At 39.6% G+C, this 22971-nt stretch overlaps 1 long non-coding RNA gene across 1 annotated transcript in view; it reads left to right on the forward strand.

The window, feature by feature from the left end:
• Positions 1–22971, forward strand: part of LOC116820800 (uncharacterized) — a 61721-nt gene that overhangs the window by 11686 nt on the left and 27064 nt on the right. Inside the window, exon 3 of the long non-coding RNA XR_004372744.2 lies at positions 20088–20249. This is a non-coding gene — a long non-coding RNA (uncharacterized LOC116820800). The remainder of the gene's footprint in view (positions 1–20087; positions 20250–22971) is intronic.

The raw sequence follows: 22971 nt of genomic DNA on the forward strand, positions 1-22971 counted from the left end.
GAATAGAAATTTATCGGGGATGGAGAGGAATATATTTGAAGCTTAGTACCAATGGTGACCACAAAAGAAACAAATGGACTATAAAATACTGGACACTAGGAAGTTTAGACCTTAGTTTAAAGCTCTCAATCAGTTGTGCCAGCCTCCATCCTAGACATCTATTTCCCTCCTTACTCAGGTGAAGTCCATCACGAGAGAAGAGTTTTCTGTCCATGAATGCTTCCCAGTGGCCATACATCCCAATGCCCTCCTTATAGCACCACTGCCTGAGCCATTTGTTGATCATCATAATCTTGACACACTTTTGTTGCCCTTCTCTATAAACAGGCAGAATCCCACTGAAGATCACCTGAGCCTCAATTTCCTTAAGTGCATTCCGCAGCCTGGGCATAGTCTCCCTTGATACGTTTCAGCAAGAATCTAGATGTATCATTTGTTCCCACATGAAGGACAATCAGCGGATTCTTTCCCGCTCCCATTAGGATCCTTTTCAGCTTCAGGTCCACATCCCGTATCTTAGCACCTGGAAGACGGCACATCCTTTGTTCTCTGGATCAGCTCTAGTTACAGGCTTGTCTATTCTTCTCAGTAAGTACCTGAATGACTTAAGAGACTCAAGTCCAAGATTTTCATTTTTCAAGGATATTTTGGTGCCTAAAGAGGCAGATAAGCACTTGGTGGGATATTTAAAAGTTCCTAAACAGATTAGTCTTCCCACTGAATCAATAGGTATTGTTGACAATCTCACTGAATCTACATATTTAGTACCTAAGTAACTTCAATGAACTGGCCCGTAAGTACTTTGGAGCCTAAGTCTCACTGACTTCCAATGAGATTTAGGCTCCTAAGTAATTTTTGAAAGAGCAACATAGGTACTTTTGGAAATTTTACCCCAATCACCCTAAAGTGATATAATTGCATCTAGGCAGCTCTGTCGGATTGGACCACAAGAACAAATCCCTGCAAAACAAAACCATGCTTGATAAATGAGGAGATAGAAAAGTTAAGCTCTAGATGACTATGTTGTTGGACATACTGGTTCCTGAAAACAGAGGCAAGGTCATTAATTTGAAACCAGCTTCTCAGCTGGTGCAAATCAATGTAGCTCCACCAACTTCACTGAAGTCCTTGGAACAATGCCAGCTTATACTAGATGAGAATCTTGCCCCAGATTTCTAGTTTATTTTCCAATCAAGTAAATGAACACCAGACATTCTAAGTATTTTGGTATGTAACTAAACTGAATTTACAGAGCTAATTCTTATCCTTTATGTTTCATGTGCAGTTGTAAAATGAAATCCAAGATTAGTGATATGTAAATCTCAAAAGTTTTTGGGGTTGGAGTTTGATTTGGATAAGCACTCAAGAACTGAGAGGCTGATTTGAACTTTATCCAGACTATTATATCTCAACTTCTCATATTTACAAAAAACTCTGCTGGAAGTCTAATGAAAGGTACTCTCTCTCATTTTATGTTAGCATTTCCACTGCTAATGACAGCTACAGCCAAGTAGTTCAGATGCACTCAAAAGTGAAGGATAGCTCTAAAAAGTGCCCTCAGACCTAAGTTGATTCAAGTCTACTCTGAATTTTGGCAAAGGTTTGAGTTAGGTCTTACTTGATCCAAATCAGGTCAGCCAATATTTAGCTAAGAATATTAATAAAATAAATCAAAGAACATAATGAAGTCCTGGCTTAAGTGAACAACTCCAGTGAAGCCAAGGTCAACTCGGGAATGGTTTACTGCTCCCTCATTTCCTGCACAATATTGCAATCTCAGATTTTACTTAGGATAGTGGCCAAGGAAGCAAACTTCACTGGAATGAAAGAATGATTTGCAAGGATTTTCCTGGCTGGGGGTGGGATGTGTGCAGTATTCTGCTCATACCCTTGATAATAGGATGCTTTTGAGATGACGATATAATAGTAATAGACCAGATTGTTCCAAGTGGATCGTGCACAGATGGGCCCCATGCAAGTTGATTTCTTTCCCCATAGAAAGAGGGTACTGCCACCTCTGCAGCTCTGTCTTCCCCCTTGCCACACTTGGATGGAGTGCAAAGGTCAACAGGGGTAAGCATGATGCAGAAGATATGCCACTCCTTGCAGTTTTGTTCCCTCCTTGCTACACAAAATCCAGATCAAGTCCGCATTTCCTCCCTACTACTGCTCAACCGCAGAGGGACCCAGCAAATAGCAGTGCATATCTAGCTGTAGTTGTCTTGCTAGGGAAGGAGAGAAAAAGATACCAGCAGAGCCAGGAGCTATCCCCACAGAGCAGCTCCTGTCTTACCATAAAGTGGCTGTACCTCCCTGTGACTCCTAGAGATCTACAGGCTTGGGAGGGTATGCAGTTTCCAAACTCTGTTGTCCTCCAAACCTCTCTCACTAACGGGAACAGCTGACCAAAACTCTGCAAGGTAAATCTCCCATCTCTCAAGTTTTATCTGTGGAAGAAGGCAATTGCCTTTGTTTAAAAACAACAGTGTCCATTTCCTTCTGTGCAGCATATAGAACTAGCATTTCCTTATCCTCAGCCTATAGCAGAGACCCTATGGCACAGTTTGAAATCATGTACATGTGTAAGATAAAATTTTCACAACACAATGGAGCGGTTAGAGCTAAGTGCGTCTAATGACAGAATTAGAATTTTAACCTGCCAGGCCGAATTGAAAGCAGCAAGGGCTGGGTTCAATACACAGGGGTCCCTTCCCTACAACGTAATGCAAAACCAGCTTGAGCCCCCACCCAGTGACCTGGGAAAATCTTACACACACCCCTGGGCACCTCAAAGAGACAATACTTCCTCTCTCACAAGCACAGAGTCTTAGTGTAGCAGAAAAGGTTTAATTACATGAGATAAACAACAAGCATTAAATTGGGAAAACATCTTAACTAGAGTTCATCTTAAAAACCGCGTGCAAAGACCCACTCCTGGAAATTGGGCCGTGTCCTTTTCCCTGGGCTCTTGAGTCCAGCAACCCCCAAATCACCCCAAGACTCCAAAGTCCAATACCCCAAATGTCCCTAGCGTCCAGCAACCCAAAAATCACCCCCAGTCCCAAAAGTCTCACAACCCAAAAGTCTCTGTCCCGGGTCAGTGCAGCCCCAGAGTTCGAGAGTCTATCTGCAGAGGTTCCCCTTCCCCAGCCTCGGTAGAAAGGGGCACCTTATGTGGTCCGGGCCAACTGCCCTGCCTCTCTGTAGGGTTCTCCTTCCGCCTTCTCCATGAACTGCTCCGCTCTACCAGCCACTCCACTCTGCTCCACCAGCTGCCCTGCTCCACCAGCCGTCCCGTGATCCGCTCCAGTCATCCCCGCAAACTGCTCAGCTCCGCTCGCTCTGTGGGCCGCTCCACCCACCCCACAGCTGTTCCACTCTGCTAGCTGCTCTGCTCCACCAGCTGTTCCGTGATCCGCTCCAGCCGTCCCCACAAACTGCTCGGCTCCATTCACTCCGTGGCTCCACAACTGCTCTGCTCCGCAGTATAGCTTCAGGCTCCTCCACTAGTTAGCACAGGATGACAACACTTTATTCCTCCTGCCCCAATAACAAAGAAATTGGGGATCCCACAGCTGCGAAAGTAACTATTTTAGGCTGCCGTGGGCTATGCTAGGTGGAGCGGGTGTGCCTATGCAAACACGATCAGTCTCTGAAATTCTTTTCCACACTCGCCATAATTCACCACCAGATGTCAGAGTAGAGCTCATCCTGACTCTGCTTACAGAATGTAGCATACAACTCCAAGGTTATAATACAGGATTAAATAATAATTGAATCACTTTCACTGCTAGATGATCTGGTGGTTCCTTCTGGCCTTACACTCTGTGACTCTGCTTTGAAATAAATGAGTAAAGCAGTTTCTCACTCAGAGACTGATTGTAAAAGGAGAAATGTGTTTGACTTTAAAAATATCTCCCTTTTTAAAGTAGATATTAATATTTAGAATTGTTTGGGACATATCGAGTTATATAATGAGGAAGAGAAACAATATGGTGTGTTTCAGCAAAAAGTCCTGTGCAAATATAAAAATTCCTGTCAATCATAAAAATAATCTGACACCAGGAAGTCATATTCCACTGACCTGACAGCAAAACAATGAAAAATGCATTTTTTGAACATTTAGGAAGATCAGTTATAGAACTACTGAAACTGAAGCCGTTTGAATGTCTCCACATGAGAGAATAACTGCAAAGCAGGAGCCAAAAGGCAATTTAATAATAATATGAAAATAAGCAGCAACAAACGTGCATAAATACTTCCACTTTGTGGACATCAGGATGCTTTCTTGTGGTTTGTTATGTCACCAGAAATCCTAGACAGAACCTCTTATTAAGAATCTCTGCATATTCTGTACACACACATCATACATTCAGACTTACACAATAAACCCTCGGAGCCTGACTCATTTCCATTAAGGCCAGCTCACACTACAGCAGTTCTGTAAAGGGGCCTTCAAGTGGGAAGGGTTGTTTACATGATCAGAGCAGTATAAAGTGGCCTAGTGGTAATGAAAATCTGGCCCTCACACCACACTGTAATTTGTTCTCCCATTCTTCCAGCTGCACAAGTCAGTAGGAGTGGGAAATTGCAGACCAAGAGGCAGACAGGGCCACTGCTATTCCTTAGAGTATTGGGAACGTTTTGAATTAGGATCACTGTAGCGTGAGCTATCATTTTTCCACAGCTGCTTCCCCTGAAATCCATGAATGGTATTTAACAATGTGGGAGGAGAAGAATATGGAAATAAGCTGGGGGAACCAAGGGCATGAGAAAGGGATCAGGCAAGAACATAGTATGTTTTGTTTTGTTTAATTGTGAGTGACCACGTGGTCTCGAGTTCTTAGATAATATACATGGGCTGGGATTTTCAAAGATGCCTAAAGGAGTGAAGTGCCTAACTACCATTGCACTTTTAACTCCCTTAGATTCCTTTGAGAATCCAGACTAGGCCTACATTTCTGTTTATGCAGAACAAGTTGCAGGATGAGTTGCCTTCATGGGTAATACAGTGCAAAATTGTAAGACACTGGTCTTATTTCACTGGGAGGTAAGGACCTCGTTTTTAAAATCATATTAGGCTACCCTAATATGAACTACATTACAATACTTTATTGTGTCCAGTGTAGTTAAACTCCCCTATCATATTAGTACCATGTCACTAAGATTTATTACCTGAAACACATTACACTGGCAAAAAGGTGTATAGAATTTTTACAAAATTTAGAATTTGTTTTCAATTTAAAAGAGCAAATAAAGTATATACAATTTTAGGCATGATTTTGTTTTAATGCAGCTCAAAAGCAAATTCTCACACTCAGTTAAGAAATCCAGTCTCCTCTTGCTGTATATGCACAATTCCCTCTTTCAAGACCAGACCATAGTATGAGTTAATTGCTTTCAGTAATTTTCACCTTCAATTTCCTTAGCTATCCTTGCATAACCAGTCATCTGTTTTCTCTAACAGCAAGCCCACAACAGCGACTTTCAGCAGCAAGCTCATTCATTATATATACACACACACACACACACACACACACACACACACACACACACACACCTTTGCCCAGCATGCTTTTCTTCTTTCAACTGGCCCTTTAATATATTAAACAGCAACAGTCAACTATGGTCATATGGGGACCATCTTGGAAGTATGTGATGGTTGTGTAGATTGCATCTCCTCTCACTATGTACTACATGGAAAAGTATTTTAGTCCTCTTTGCCTTGGTTTTTCCTGTCTAGTCTCAGTGAGCATTTTCAGCCATATCTAAGTCATGCTTTTAATCTTTTAAATGTAGTATAGCTGAAGGATGTTTGAAGGTTCTGTAACTTGTTTAATGCCATGTAATCCCTTTGCCAAGTAGGGAAGTGAGGCAACAGTCATCATAGGTAGTTCCCTCTGACATTTATCTCACCATAATTTAAAAAAAAGATGAAAAAGATTTACAGGTATGTTAGAATACACACTTATGCACGTTTAAATTTTATGTATTCTGAGTAGTTACATTAAAGTCATGGAAAATACAGTGTAAAAATTAAACAAAGATGTTAAGTCTTTGCAGGATCAAGGCCTTAGTCAGCACCTTATGCCACACCAAAGATTTATGGGCCTGCTAGATTTTGCCACACATTTAGTGCCACTGAAATAAATGGAGCCCAAAGTGACCACCACCACCACACTTTAATATTTAATAGCAATATAAAGAAAAAGATCACTGGGCTAAAAATCAGGAAAGCCAAAAACCAAAAAATTACTCTAGGCCAAAATTTTCACACTTGGGAGACTATAGTTTGATTAACACGCATTAGGTCATAACTGTAAAAATGTTGGCCCTTGTCTTTAATTTTGCACTTCGATTTGTTGAGCATACAGATACCACCTATAGATTTGATGCTCTTCCATCTCTTTTCAAGGCATTGCAGTTATTTGGTTGAAGTCTGTAAACAAGCAGGCTATCCACAGACTTTATCATCATCAGCCATAATTAAGGATAAGATTGTGTCACTGAGGTCACAGAAGTCACAGATTCTGTGACTTTCAGAGACTGCCATGACATTTTCCACTTCAGCCCCAGAGTGGGAGGCCCCCAGAACTGTCAACCCCTTCCCCACAGTGGGGCTCAGGCTCTCTTTCCCATGCTTGGGCTTCAGTCAACACACTTCCCCCTCCCCATTATTTGTAGTAAAAGTCACTGACAGGTCATGGGCTTCCATGAATTTTTGTTTATTGCCCACAACCTGTCCATGACTTTAACCAAAAATAACCATGACAAAATCTTAACCTTAATCATAATACAGTGCAAGAATCAAGTTTCAGAAAGATAGCATAAGCTTCAGTGTCTCACCCCAGCATTGCACTGAACCTTTTTTATGAAGATCTGAATTCAATTATTAGCATTCAGACCATGTCAAATAGAGAAAACTTGGGAAAACTTGCCTGGCAAGCAAGGCCTCTTTAGTAAGAAAGCAACTTTCAGTGTCTAACATTAAGAAGAGGGTTATTAAAATAAAAATCAATGGTACACTTGGGAGTAAAAAGAATTTGGAGCTAGAGTGTGTCATTTACTCACAGTCTGCAGTAGGGGGGAAGATATGGAGCTGAACTCTTCTAGAGGAAACAACAGCAGGCAATGTCTCAACACTCTTCTCTCCCCAACCATTCAAGGATCACGGACAATCTAGCCCTAAGGTGCCATAACCTGAGAAATGTAACAGATCTTAAAGCCAGAAGGCTCATATACTTGTAGAAAGCAATTATTCACACATACACAATCAGTGTCTCTCATACACAGAGCACACATATTGTACTCTTTTACTTTTGCACCCCACGATCTTCTCCATTTATTATTCCTTTAAACAATTTCCTCCCGATACTTTGAGCTCCATGTGCTCACTCTCATTTTCATTCATATTTTCTCCTCTAAGTCTTAATCATCCAGTATGGCCATGTGGTCATTTGGGTTTTTAAGGCTCATATAGGGCCTCAGCTTGCATGCCTTCCACACACGGAGCTCACAGACCTTGACTGGAAGTTTACAGGTGGAGAGTTTATAGGAAAGGAGTAGCACTTCTTGGAACAGATCCATTCCTTTCCCTTTTAAAATACAGATCTATGTTACATCCCCAAGTTCTTTCTTCTCTGGAAGATACAAACAGAAGGCAGCAGATGACAAAGTAATGTCAGTGATAGATGTTCAGCTCTGGACTGTCCCCAACTGGTCCAGGGGAGCCTGAATTTGTTGAACCCGGAGGGCTTTTAACATGCCATCTATTTAAAAGGTTGTTTTCCCTGTGGGGATGTTGAGTTGAGGCTCTTTTATCTCTAAGTTTGGGAAAGTTGGAGCCTTTTGTGCACTAAGCTAATCTGTAAATTGCTCTTTAATTACTGTTTAGTAAATATTTTATGTGGACGATAGAGCTGGTTGAAAAAAAACTGTTCTCTTACCCCCATGGAAAATTTTGAATGAAAAATTCTCATTAGCAATTTTTCATTTTCTGTGGGAAATCTGAAAACAGTTAGTCGTAATCTTTTGCTTTTGCAAATCAAAAAAAGAAGTGAAAAATGCAATTTGAACTGAAAGCATTAGTTTTAAATTGCAGTTTGTTTTGTTTCAATGGGGTTTTTAATTTAGTTGAATTTCATATTCCATTTTTTTGTTTCATTTCAGATCATGACGACCAACCAAAAAAAGCAATAAAAGCAACACTTTTTGTTTGGAATCTTCCTATAAAAATGGGGGAAAAAAAACTGTAAATGACATTTTCTCAGGAGGAGTTTCATTTTCCATGAAATCTTTTTTTTTTTCCAGGAAATGTTTTTATCTGAAAATTTTTGATCCATTCTAACGGATTAAAAATATTTTGATGAGCATGTTTTACAAATCCAAATAGATGATTCAAATAAATTGATGTAGCCAAAGACATGTTACTATATAAAATAATTTATTTTGGAGTTGATTGCCACCCATTTCCCTTAGAAAGGCTGCCTCATCACTCTTAGCAGTTATATTTGCATAGTACTTCACATTTTAAAAGTGCTGTACAAACCTGATGCAATCCTTATAACTTTCCTGTACCTGAAGGAGAACTCTGTTTAAGCTCGAAAGCTTGTCTCCCTCACCAAACAGAATTTGGTCCAATAAAAGATACTATCTCACTCACTTTGTCTCTCTAACATTCATGTATGACAGATAAATATTATCTTCCATATTTTACAGATGGGGATGTCGAGACAGATGCGGGATGACTTTGTTGAGCCCATAAATAAAGTCACTAGCAAAGAAAGAATTAGAATTCAGAATTCTTTGCTCTCAGACATTCTCAGTCGAGTAGATGATATGGCTTATAACATCCACATCCAAGTGTGCTCATTTCCCTCCTTATGCTCTCAGTTATTGTTGCCTGAATTCTAATGTTATTTATACATAGAACTATTCTATCCCCTTTTGGAAGGCGGGGTGGGGGGGACAACAGTGGGATGTTGGTTCTTAGTTTTGTTGTTCTACAGTTTTTCTAAGGAACCTCTGGGTTCAAACCTTCAAGGTGCTGAGCACAATAGCACCAATCCAGCTATGCGCTTAAGCAAAGGACTATTCCCCTTTGACTTCATCCCCAGTTTAGCAGGATACTAATGTGACCAAACCAGAGACATGTGACCAAACATGTGACCAGAGCATGTGACCAAACCAGAGACATCAATGGACATACCTTGCTAAATTGTGGCCAGAGTGCCCAGTGCCTTGCATAACTGAGCCCTAATTCCCTGTCTACTTCCTTTTCTTCAGTTTGTTTCATTATGTTTCTCTCAGCCCTTCCTGTTCTCCCAGTTTGGCAGCTGCAGGCATCCCGCTGCATTTCCTGTCTCCTCCTGATGTAGATAAGTATCCCCTCCACTGACAGGTACTTAATCCAATGGGGAAAAAAAAAGTACTGTACTTTTAGAGATTCTCTTTTAATTACTTAGTCAATAATTTAATTGTTACTGTGCCTGTATTTCAAGTCAGTCGACGTCTGGGTTGCTAAGTGGTGCAAACGTTTCATGGGATTCATTTACAGAGGAATCCTCTTCACTATGATATAGTCTCTTATCTTCCACTGATGCTGCTTTACTCATCACTAATTCATTGTATCCCAAGCTACATCGACATATGCATCTTCTAGATCTGAATTCTCCACATTTTCCCCTTTAAGAAGCTCTCTCATTCTGCAACTCCAGTCATAAGCTCTCAATTGTACTGAAAGTGGATTCTAAATAAACACTGGTAGGAAGATGACTATAAATACTGTCAAATATTTAAGCTAAGGCAGGTTATTAAGTATTATGCATTTCAGAAAAGGGCATGCGGCAAGGCTATCCTCCAGTGAAGTATTACAAGAGAGGTTCAAACACTTTTTGTTATGTAAGTGTCTACTAAGGAAGAGGCTATTAATAAACTGGAGGTAAGAAAAGGGGAAGATTTTTGATTGGGATAACATTTTGCATTTTCTTTTTCATTTTGCTTATGCATATTTCACATACTTGAATTTTGGTTACTTTGAAATCGAGCATATCTGAAAGGGACACAGTAATGCATGTTCTACAGCAAGATGAATGATGATTTCTCCCCCCGTGAAATTGCAAATGGTTATCCCAAAGCACCAAACTCTAAAACTGAATTGGTTATCTGAAATTTAGCTCAGCTCCATTATTCATGTGGAAGAGGCTTAGTCTTATGGTGCAGTAATATAGGAATTGCCGGAGGCGGAGCTAAAGAAAGAAATGATTGGTTTTTCATTAGAAGTACAGTCAGTTCTATGAGGCACTCTGTATATAATGTCCAGATAAGCATCAATAGGACATAAAGCTGCACATTATTCTTAAACTTTGGATTAAAGTAGTAAAAATATCATTGGAGGGCTTCCTCTTAGGCATTTATCATCGTTGTCACGTTCATTAAATATAACAGCCACCAACTTCTCAGCAAAAGCAGCATTACTCTTTTCAACCTCATCTAAAGGTTTATAGTCTCTCTCTCAGCAGGCTGACTAATAGGAATTGTTTGACTCTTAGCCTGTTTTACAGTAACTTCAAATGCGTTCTCTCTCAACCCATTAAAATAGTGCCACAGTCATGAGTAATTCCTCTGGTATTTATTGTATCAACATCAGCCAGGATAAACTCTTTTGCAGTCCTATTTTGTATAACAACTGTATACCATAAATTAACCTATATGATTTCTATTAGAAGGTGGCAGTACTCAACTGGTTTTTAATACAAACTCTAACTGGCCACTTCCTAAAGCTTTCAACATCTAACTCTGATATACTAGATCCTTACTTTGGGGGTACGTAGAATCACCCTCGATTCACCATATGGTCACACAAAATGACCTCTGACAATTTTAAGAACTTGGACTTTGCAGGACTAACACTCCAGGTGGATATATTCCTTTGCAGAATCAGAGTAATTGTTTGTGCAGCAATTTGTCCTGGGTTCATTGCAACGGCACATGGAATAAGCCACATGGTGTTGTCTAACAGGGCCACTAGCCCCACTTTCGGAGACAATAACCCAGTAAATCCCATAGGAACCAGCACACTTGCACATGGTTTTACAATGAAACACATACATCAGAACCTGTTTTATCACAAACATTTGAGCAAGAAGTTTTTGATTGAATTTGGAAGGATTCACATGTATTCTATGGGCTCCATGTCTGGTCTGAGTAACCTGCATTCAGTGCGGGACAGAAGGAGGAGACTAAAAGAGGCATTAAGCCATCATTATACTTCCTCCCTGGGATCATGGGGTTGGCAGGAGGTCTGTAAATGAAACAGACCCAAGGGGTTGCTCCAGCAGTCAGGGATACTTAGAGCACAAGGGAACTCTGGGGCCATATATTACTTTTTGCCCAGAAATGCCTTCTATGCTGGGTGTCATGGATCCCCAGGACATAAGGAAAAGCTGCAGGCAGATGGTAGAGAAAGCATTGTGGCTGGTTGCACCCCAGTAGTGGGCCCAAGGATCTAGCCTTATATATTTCTGTAGTGTAGAAAATGGAACAACGCCTTCTTTCCTGCCTGTGCATAATGTAAGACTTTTGTAACTGGTCTGACAGCCTTTCCAGCATGTAAAGAGTAGAATCACATTGACATGGCACTTTCTTCTTTAATTTTGCATAGGTAGATGACTATGTCACGCAGTTCTCTGAGAATTTCTCTAAGAGTGGGATCCAAATCCCACTTAAGTCAATGGGAATCTTTCCACTGATTTCAGTGGGCTTTGGATCCAGCCCCTAGTGCATAAAAAGATGGCAGATTTGTAAGCATCTGCTGGAATATTTGACTGTCATTCTGAAGAAAATAACGGAAAATGTGAAATTACCATTGCCTACTAATGTCAATACAATCAGCTTTCAGTTATACAAGCTTTCAGCGGAGGGTGTTAGAGACCCTGAAAACAAACCTGCTTATTTAGTTGGTCTGTAAGCTTTGCAAGTCCATTAGAGGTTAGATTTTTTGCTGTTCCTAGCTCCCACTGAGTGCAGCCAAGATGCGGGGCTCTCAGATTCCCTGTTTGGCCCCAGCCCCAGGCATGAGGACAAGCAGTTTGGGTCCACTCTTAAAAAAAAAAAAATGCATCGTCTGCCAATAATTAACAAGGGACTGTGAACCAATGGAGGATAACCAGAGCATGGGGTGCTTTGGCCATGCCTTCTTCCTGCCCCTGCCCATTGCGAATTTGCTCTGCCCCCTCTGCTGGGGATTGCAGGAGGGTAGAATAGGAACTGGCTTTATGCCAGCTGAGTAGCATCTGCGCTTTGTGTGTGACTTGAGCAACCAAAATGATCTGGAGTGGGGTAGAAAAACTGCCACGAAGTGTGCTAGTTGTTAAACAGTAAGTTGATAAGAGCATGTAAATTGTTCCATAAAGGGGCCAGTCAGAAAACTTGTTAAGATGAAGCTGATGAGAACAGGAAAAAGAAAAAAGAAGAAGTGAAAACTTTTCTGACCAGTTTTGTTTTGCATTTTTTACTTTTTTAGAAAAAAGGTTTAGGATAAAATTTTTCAGAAACAGGGGATGGAGGCTCCAAAGTCACAGAGCGACAGATTTTTTTTTAAAAGGTATTCAGGTGCCTAGCTGGATTTTCAGATTTTTCAGGTTAAGCACCTACCTCCCCAATGAAATAATTTAAATAAACAGAATAGTTTATAGTAAAACTAAGGTTTACTGGATGGGAGTTAGGTGCCTGGTATTGTATAAGGATACTGATCTAATAGGTATCACAGAAACTTGATAGGACATGGTAATACCAGGGTACAAAATATACAGGAATGATAGATTAGGTCCTGCTGGTGGGGAAGTGGCGATGTATGTAAAAGAAAGCATAGGGTCATATAGTAAAACTCTTAAATGAATAAAGCTGTACCATAGAATATCCATGGAAAGAAGAGGAAGGTGACTGTGAAATGCTCAGGGAGACTAGAACGGCTATGAAAACAGACAATCCCATAAATATAGGGGATTTCAACTGTCCCCATATTGACTGAATATGAGTCAGCTCAGGACAGGATGTAGAGATAAAAATGTGTAGATACCATTAATGACTGCTTCTTGGAGCAGCTAGTCCTGGAACCCACAAGGGGAGAGGCCATTTTTGTTTCAGGCCAAGTGGAGCACAGGATCTGATCCAAGAGGTGAATATAGTTTCCTGCTTAGTAATAGCAACTGTAATGTAATTAAATTTAACATTCTTGCAGAGGGAAAAATACCAAAGAAACCCACCACAATACCATTAAACTTCAAAAAGGGGAACTATATGAAAGGAGGAAGCTAGTTAAATGGAAACAGGAAAGGAACAGTCACAAGAGTGAAACGCCTGCAAGCTGCATGAAAACTATTATATACTCAAAACTAAAAACTAAACAAAAACAGTAAGAAGAGAATTACACATGACTTGCCAGAGTTCAAAGTGTAATCAGGCAGGTCAAAACAGAATTTGAAGAGTAACTAGCAAAAGACACAAAAATTAACAGCATATATTTTTTAAAGTACATCAGAAGCAGGAAGACTGCCAAATCATCAGTAGGACCACTGTACAATCAAGGTACTAAAGGAGCATTCAAGGAAGACAAGGCTGTTGCACAGAAGCTAAATGAATTCTTTGCATCAGTAGCTCACATTATCTGCAGTGAAGAGATGCCAATGCCTGACCAGTTGTTTTTAGGTGACAAATCTGAGGAACTGTCCCAGATTGACGTGTCAATAGAGATGGTTTGGGAACAAGCTGTTAAACAGTAGTCACCAGGAATAGATGGTATTACCCAAAAGTTCTGAAGGAATTCAAATATGAAATTACAGAACTAGTAACTATGATACATAATCTATTGCTTAAATCAGCCTCTGTACAGGTGACTGGAGGATAGCTAATGTGATGCCAATTTTTAAAAAAGGCACTAGAGGCAATCCTGGCACTTACAGTCTGGTAAGCCTAACTTCAGTATCAGACAAGATGGTTGAAACTATTGTAAAAGGACAGAATTATCAATTATGAATGAACATGATATGCTGGGGAAGAGTTAACAGGGTTTTTCTAAGGGCAATCATGCTTTATCCATCAGTTAGAATTCTTTTAGGGTGTCAACAAACAGGTGGATAAGGGTGATTCAGTTGGTATAATGTACTCAGACTTTCAGAAAACCTTTGACAAGGTCTCACACCAAAGGCTCTTAAGCAAAAGTAAAACATCATGGGATAAGAGGGAAGGTCCTTTAATGGATCAGTAATTGGTTAAAAGACAGGAAACAAAGGGTAGGACTATATGGTCATTTTTCACAGTGGTAAATATCAGGGTCCCTGAAGAATGTGTACTGGCATGAGTGCTGTTTAACATATTCATCAATGATCTGGAAAAAGGAGTAAACAGTGTCATCTGCAAACTTTGCCATTGTAAAAAATTACTCAAGATAGTTAAATCCAAGTGGAGAGTGAAGAGTTACAAAGAGATCTCACAAAACTGGGTGGCTGGGCAACAAAATGGCAGATGAAATTCAGTGTTGATAAGTGAAGAGTATGCATATAGGAAAATATAATCCCAAGCAAGTTTAAATGATGAGGTCTAAACTAGCTGTTACCACTCAAGAAAGAGCTCTTGGAGTCACTGTGGATAGTTCTCTGAAAACATCTGCTGAATGTTCAGCAGTCAAAAAAAGCGAAGAGAATTTCAGGAAGCATTAGGAAAGGGCTACATAAGAAAATATCACAATGCCACTATATACATCCAGGGAACGCATACACCTTGAATACTGTTTGCAGTTCTGGTCGCCCCATGTAAAAAAATATATTAGAGTTGGAAAGAGGACAGAGATGGGCAACAATGATTAGGGGTTTGGAATAGCTTCCATATGAGAAAAAGATTTAAAAGACTGGGATTGTTCAGCTTTAGAAAAGAGACAAAAGGGGAGATATGATAGAGGTCTATAAAATCATGAATGATGTGGTGAATGTAAAAAGGGAAATGTTATTTACACCTTCACAATGAAATTTATTTATTTATTTATTTTTAAGTCTGCTGCCTAAGGAAGTAATACTTCATACAACACACTCAGCCTATGGAACTCATTATCAGAGGATATTAAGGCCAAGAGCATAAATGGGTGAAAAAAAGAATTATATAAGTTCACAGAGGATAGGTCTATCAATGGATATCAGCCAGGATGGTCAGAGAGACAACCCCAAACTCTAGGTGTCCCAAACCTCTGATTGCCAGAAGCTGAGACTAGATGACCGGGAATGGGTCATGCTATAAATTGCCCTGTTCTGTTCATTCCCTCTGAAGCATCTGGCACCAGCCACTGTTGGAAGACAGAATATTGGGCCAGATGGAGCATTGATCTGGCCAGTAGGGCCATTCTTATGTATCTCAGGGCTATTATGTTGAAAAGAAGTATCAGTCTTCATCTAAACTATCAGCCAGGTGTGTGCTCTGATTCTTTGGAGGCAGACAACTTAATTTATATGAGTGTCCAGCGAGACAGACTGGACATTGCAGAGAGACATCTCTGCAGAACTCGGGCTCACTGAATGTTACCTGCAAAGCAGGTTTAGTCTGGCAGAGTCTCTAGGAGTTTGCTGGTGAGGCAGGGAGCTGACACCCATTCTAATATCCAACAAAACTCACTCTTGCTGAGTCAGAGGGTTAATACAGTGACTTATGGTTCTGGGTTGCCTTAAGAAGAGTCTCATCTGTGAAGGGGTGTTCTGGGATAGGCTTTTGGGCTGGGTGTATGAGCTGCTTATTATGGTATGCACTGCCACCCATGGCATCTCTGTACCCTCCTCTACTGAGACTTTAGATCTGGTAGGAATAACCTGTGAGGGAGCTGATGGCTGGATAGAAGGAGGACATAAATTAACATAGCTTTTGCATTTGAATTTGCACTCATTCACTGGGCAAAAACCAAAGAGAGCAAGACAGAAATACAGCGACTGTCTTTCAAATAAATTAGAAGACATGGACCTCGTTGTTGCAGAGAAACCTAGAACAGGGTTTGCAGCTGACATTATTTCAAAATTCAAAAGAAATGTAAATAAATTGTGTTCTGAACATATATTACTCAGGTAGATTTGCAATTGTCGGAATACTTAAAAATGAGAACTCTTCTATATGTGAGGTATAGAAGGTTTTGGGCATGTACTGTGGAGACCAATTTAAAATAGTTTGAGTGTTCTCTCTATCATGATCAGTAGAACTGGAGTCAGAGGGCCCATGTTCTCTGGAGGACCTTCATCCAAAAAAAATTCTCAACACAAGATCCACAATATTATAAAGAGCATCTAATATTTAAAGAGGTCATTAAAAAAGCAACACACACAAACTCTGAGAAAGTCTGAGGATGGAACCAAACTACATAGTGGGCCCCTCCTTTCACTAGCACGATAAACCAAAATTCCATATCTGAATGCTCCCTAGACTTTAAGGAAATTGGTGTGATCATTGTGACCCATCTGTACTTTGGTCATTTCTGGAATCCCATGTGCAAGATGAATCATCATTTGTAATCATCAGACAAATCTATTCCAAAGTGTTACAAATTGTGTTTATCTGAATGTATAAACAGCTAGATCTTTGAGATATGCTTAGGATTAGTTTTGATAAAAGTTCCAATCTAGATGCTGAGCATAACAATGACATCTTATCTGCCTGAATGTCTCATTTGTAGGTGTAGCTGCTGCCCAGAACGGATACCAATGAAAGCAAACAAAATTGTAAAAAGTTCTAAAACATTGCACGCAGACAGCACAGGTTTATATTGCCAGAGCATTTATGAATCAGCCTTTTAATGGAATAGGACTTATCCTGTACATTTCAAAAACATGAATTTCTGCCTAAGCCTGAACATATATTCCTCTCATTTTATACAGCAGCTATAAGTACAGAGCAATAAAAGATGATCAGGTCTCAGAATTGTCACGTGCTTCAGAACAGAGCTGTCTGTTAGGCTTGTCAGGAATGGAAAAAAGACCAGATTCTTGTGAATTTCTAAATTCCCTTCAAATACCAATATATAATGCAGAAATATATACTGTAGCTTCAGTTTTATTATTCCACTGGATAATAGACATTCATGCCAGCACGTAAATACAATTATTTTAGAGAGCAATTTATGTCCTAAAATGTCTTGGTATTAGCATTTAAATGCAAACTCTTGACATTTTGAGTGTCACAGTATAGTATGAACTGCCCTCTCTCTCTCCCTCTCTCAAAAAAGTGAGGGAGTAGATTGTCTGTTTTTGGGGAAAAACTTAAATCAGTGTGAACACAACTACAGTATGATATGTAGTACAGAGGAACCTCAGAGTTATGAACACCAGAGTTACGAACTAACCAGTCAACTGCGCACCTCATTTGGAACTGGAAGTACGCAATCAGGCAGCAGCAGAGACAAAAATAAATAAATAAAAAGCAGCAAATACAGCACAGTGCAGTGTTAAACTACTAAAAAAAAAAAAGAGAAAGCAGCATTTTTCTTCAGAATAGTAAGTTTCAAAGGTGTATTAAGTCAATGTTCAGTTGTAAGCTTTTGAAAGAACAGCCATAACATTTTGTTCAGTTACGAACATTTCTGAGTTATGAACAACCTCCATTCCTGAGGTGTTCGTAACTCTGAGGTTCTTCTGTCTAACTATGTAAAATATGTGCAACTGGTACAGAATAAGCAAGACTCTGTGTTATTTACCTCTCACACAAGCCTATTAAAACCAGTGGCTTTGCAATCCAGTCAGGCCAGGATTTGCCCAAGCATGTCACAGGAAAGGAATAGATAGCAGAATTTGGAAGGTGTTTCAGACTTGCTAGAAATTTTTAAATGTTTGTGCTTGTAGCTTTTGCAAATCTTTGTGCATGGAAGATATACTTTGCCTCATCTTAAAAAACTGCTTTTAAGTGGTAATAGCTTGCACTTCCTGATTGTAGGTAAATTTTAATCTAGTTTAGCCTGAAATTTTTGTATACGTATTTTCTTCCATTTCAGTCTAATCTTTTTAAAGTGTTACTGCAACAAGAACTCAGATGTCACATATAGTCAGTATCTCCACTCTGATGAGCAAAGTGGTGCAGTGATGTCAGTTGCATTCTCCTGCTTTGAAACTAAGAACATTATTTCTGTCTAATCCTCTATTTTATAACAAATCCTTTTTGAGACGCCTTAAAATTCAGAGCAAAGAGGAACATAATTTTACACCTTCAGATGGTTTTTCAAATGGGGATACAAACTGAATGTATCTTTTATTCCCGAGTCCTGGATGGAGACAGATACCATAGACATAGCCAATTAATAACACAGAATACACTTGTCATAGAGCCACACCTAACTGCATATGAAGCATTATTACAAACTGACTGCTGCATGTGGATTATATACTTAGATCTATACATATGCTAAACATATATGGGATGAAATTCTGGCTCCCAATTTGCTGTGCAATGACATTAAAACAAGAGGAATTAACGTTGATTATGCCATTGTTTCCTCGTACTCCCCAATCTGTATTCATCTGTTGTCTCTTATCTTATACTGAGATAGTAAACTGTGTGGGATAGGGACTGTCTTTTCAGTCTGTGTTTCCATAGCATGCAGGACAATGGGGTCCCGGTCCATGACTGATAAGACAATTTTAATTATAAACCTTGCTTTTAGTAGCTCACAATTTATGCAAAATTTGCAAACAAAAAACTGTTCTTGTGCTCTCCTTAACTCAGGAACTTCTCTGGGCCAAAATCCCCAAAGACACAGGGCATTACCTAATAGCATGACTTCCTTCTGTTGCACCTGGAAGCAGACCTGACAGGTGCTGGAAGGTAGTACATGCTGTACCCTCAGAGCTGGGGGGTAAGGGGTGTAATGGCTAGGCTCCTTTTGCATCTGTGGAAAATGTAAAGACATATCCATATCTTTCACCCAAATTTGCTCCCACAGACATTAATTAGCAAAAATAAATAAATGCATACCCTTTGATATTCTCCAAGGGGGTTGGACTATGACCTCCTGAGGTTCTCTTCCAACTCCAATCTTCTATGATTCTATGCATTGAGCTCATAACTGCTGTTGAAACCTTTGGGAGCAATACAAAGCAAACCTTTGAGAGAACGACCACAGATACTATATTAGCGCACTCTCACAGGCTTCTAGTTCTGACTATATTGATTAGCATTTGCCAGTATTATTCACTACATAGTTTCTAGTGCTAATAATAGGCAATGCTGGATCACTGCCACTAGGTGGGATATTACAGTGCATTGGTTACAGGCTTCTCCAAGTACCATCAAGATTTCTTTGTTTTAAAATCTCATCCAATGCATTTTCATTTTTACTAAGAACATCCAGGATACAGGTTTTTAAAAATATGTTCATAGCCTAATGACTTTTTAGAAATACATTTTTAATTTGCAACAAACAGTTATTCAGTAAAATTTTACACTTCTTTATAGTCAAAATTCAGTGTTAATTACAGTTTAGAAAACACACAGTTCATGATGTATGGCAAGCTAGAGCTGGGAAAGACTAAACAGAAGCCATTAAGTTATCTCTAGATGTTGGTTTGTTGGGTGATTGTGCCACAGTGAAACATCTGTCTAAAGAAAATGTGACGATTCATAAAAATAGTTATAATTGCAGGGTTTCCTAAATCTGCTTTATATAAGGCAAGCTATAAAATGAAATCATTATGCATGGATGGAAGGTTTCAATTAAATGTTTCAAGTAAGGTCAGAAAGTTGTGTGCCACAGCTACACCAGAGACTGAACTGAGTCAGAAAATAATTATGAGTTTTGTTAGCCCTAGGATTTCTAAACAAAGAACTAGGCAATGCAGACATTTTAAGGGAAAGAAATTCTAAGTCTTCAAGAAAACAGTCTGTTTCTAGATGAGAAACCCCACGGCACCAAAATGAAGGTTATGTTCATCATCTAGATCTGAACTGGTTTGTCTAACATAAGAACTGTTTTGAACTTTGGTCCTTTCTCTAAACCAAAGCCACGCCTGGCTTATGCATCAGGGTAGGTTTGTTATGCACTTCATAAATAAAAAATAAAAATTTACTTTCAGGTTGGATGGTTTTATTTGGGCCTAAAGGAAAACAGCAAGGGAAGAAAGAAGAAATGCATCCATGAGAGAAAGTACATGACACACATCACTCTAAGATTCTCCATTTCAAACTCATTTGTGGCTCTCCCAACAGCAAAGCAGCAGGACAGATAACACTAAAAGGTGCGGTACAACCTACATGTCAATAGCTACACACTCAATAATGTTCATCTCTTCTCTATGATTATTCTATTGGGAGGACTATAGTTCCATAATGGTTGAGGGAGAAAGGAAAGGCTTTCTGTACCTTCCTCTGCCTCCTCATCTATTATTTTGAAATTCACCTTCTTCAGTAACATTTCCATTTACTTTTTCAGGCCAATAAAAGCATCTCATTCTCTTTCTGGGTATTACATTGGCATCAGCTTCAGTTTCACTGCCTTTTGCCCCTTCTGAGCTTTTATCTCATAACAGCCAATCTTTGTTATCTCTTGTTCTTCCTCTATCAGGTATATCACTGGCTCTAATACTTTCAGGAAAAAGCCCTTTACCTATCTCTTTCTTTATTGGTAACCCTGCACTGTTTTTCATCCTTTTCTTTTGTTAAATCAGATCTACTTAAATCAAAACTCATGACTGATGATTAAGAAATAAAACTCTGCTAGAGACTTCTGAGTGGTTGATGTGGAGTGGACTTAAATGGCACCAAAAAATGTGCAGCATATTGTTGTTCCTCCCCGCCCCATCACACACAAAACCTTTGCGGTGTCTGAACAAAGCATTGGGTGAAATCAGGGCTGGCTCCAGGCACCAGCAGGTGTTTGGGGCGGCAACTCGGGAGTGGGGTGGCACTTTCAGGGATTCGGCAGCAATTCGGTGGAGGGTCCCTCACTCCCGCTGTGAGTGAAGGACCTCCCGCTGAATTGCCGCAGATCGCAATCGCAGCTTTTTTTTGTTTTTTTTTTGGCTGCTTGGGTCGGCAAAACCCCTGAAGCCGGCCCTGGGTGAAATACCAGATATAGCAACCTTTGCTGAATTCTTCCTGATAAATATTTAAAAAATACTCATTACATTTAACTGTCCCCATAACACCACCTCATACCTATTTTTTTTTTTTTTACTTGATTGCTTGGATTTGGTTTGGAGAAAGAACTGTTCATACCTTAAACAAAATGACTCTTAGTCTTTGATAAATTTGTACATATGAAATAACAACCCTCACCCCTTCCCAGAGAGGCATCACATACTAACAGTATGGGAAGCTTTGGATTAAAATGCTTCAATACACTAGCTACTCAGTTTTGCTTTGTCAAATGCAACATTTTCCCATGAGGTCTAAACTTATTTCAGTAGCAGTTATCTTATTAACGTTGATACATTTAGAATAATAGTAGTTGTAGTTTAAACCCATTAAAGACACGTCAGCTCTGAAACCTTTGGGGGGCGGGGACATCATAAATCTCAGTAGTGCATGCTTTCATTTTCAATGACTATATCTCTTCTGAATCTGTACTATTGCCAAAATATGCAGCTTAATTCTGGAAGAAAGCTCTTTCATTTTTAAAACCCACAACGTTTTATGCAATATTTTCAGAACCTCTTGGTTTGATGGTTCGAGTGTTCCTCTGTATCTCTCCCACTTATCAGAAAAACAGATGACATTTAGCTCCTTGGGAAATTGAACCATTATTCCCTGAAGCACTGCAAGTGCATTGACTGTGCCATACATTAACCTTTACTATCCTTTGTTGTGTTCATAGTAAGGAATGTTTCTTGACTAACTAAAGGTACCTGCTCAAACACTGGGAGCAAGGGACTTACTGGCCGCCACTTCTAGCAGCTCCCATTGGCCTGGAGCGGCGAACCGCGGCCAGTGGGAGCCGCGATCAGCTGGATCTGTAGATGTGGAAGGTAAACAAACTGGCCCAGCCCGCCAGGGGCTTTCCCTACACAAGCAGCATCCCAAGTTTGGGAAACACTGACATAGACTAATGAGCATCCTGCTTTGATTGCACTTGGTGCTAGAGACACTTATACTTTCTCTTCTCAAGTCTACCAACATCTTTGCCGTATTTCAGAGAACAGTGTAGACTGATGTAATACTTTCTAAAATGTGCATTAATCTAGTAACAAAAGAATTGTTTTAAATACAATAGCATGCAAAACTCAGATTCAAAAGAAATGGCTAGCATTTTTTCATAACATTCTGCATTTCCTGGAACACAACTGTAATCTAGTGGAATGAGAACATAATGTTGAATCAGAACTAGATTCTATTCCATGACACTTCTATAGACGTATTGTCGTCCACAACTTGTCATGTGACCATGGCCTAAGTTTTAAGTTTCCTTCCAGATCACTGATAAAAAAAATTATACATAGGGCCAAGAACCAATCCCTACAGAACTCCACTGGAAACAGACCCACTTGATGATGATTCCTCATTTACAATTACATTTTGAAACCTATCAAATAGCCAGTTTTTAAATGTAATTTATTGTGTGCCATATTGATTTTGCACTGTTCTAGTTTCCTAATCAAACTAGTGTATGGTACCAAGTGAAATGCCTTACAAACGTTTACACAGAATGCTATTCCCTTTCGTTAACCAAATTTGTAATCTCATAAAAAATATCAAGTGAGACTGATTTTGAATGAGCCCATGCCAGTTGACATTGTATTATCGTTTAATTCTTGACCAATCAGTTCTCAAATCAGCCATTCCATTATTTTGTCTGGGATCAAAGTAAGGCTGACAGGCCTATAATTACTTGGTCATTCTGCTTACCCTATTAGAATATTGGCACAACTTTAGTTTCTTTCCAGTATCCCAAGACTGATTTAAAAAACAAACAAACAAACAACCCCCACACAAACACACCAAAACCCCCCACAAACAACAACA

Source organism: Chelonoidis abingdonii, chromosome 7, assembly GCF_003597395.2.
Source record: "Chelonoidis abingdonii isolate Lonesome George chromosome 7, CheloAbing_2.0, whole genome shotgun sequence".
Lineage (NCBI taxonomy): Eukaryota > Metazoa > Chordata > Testudines > Testudinidae > Chelonoidis > Chelonoidis abingdonii.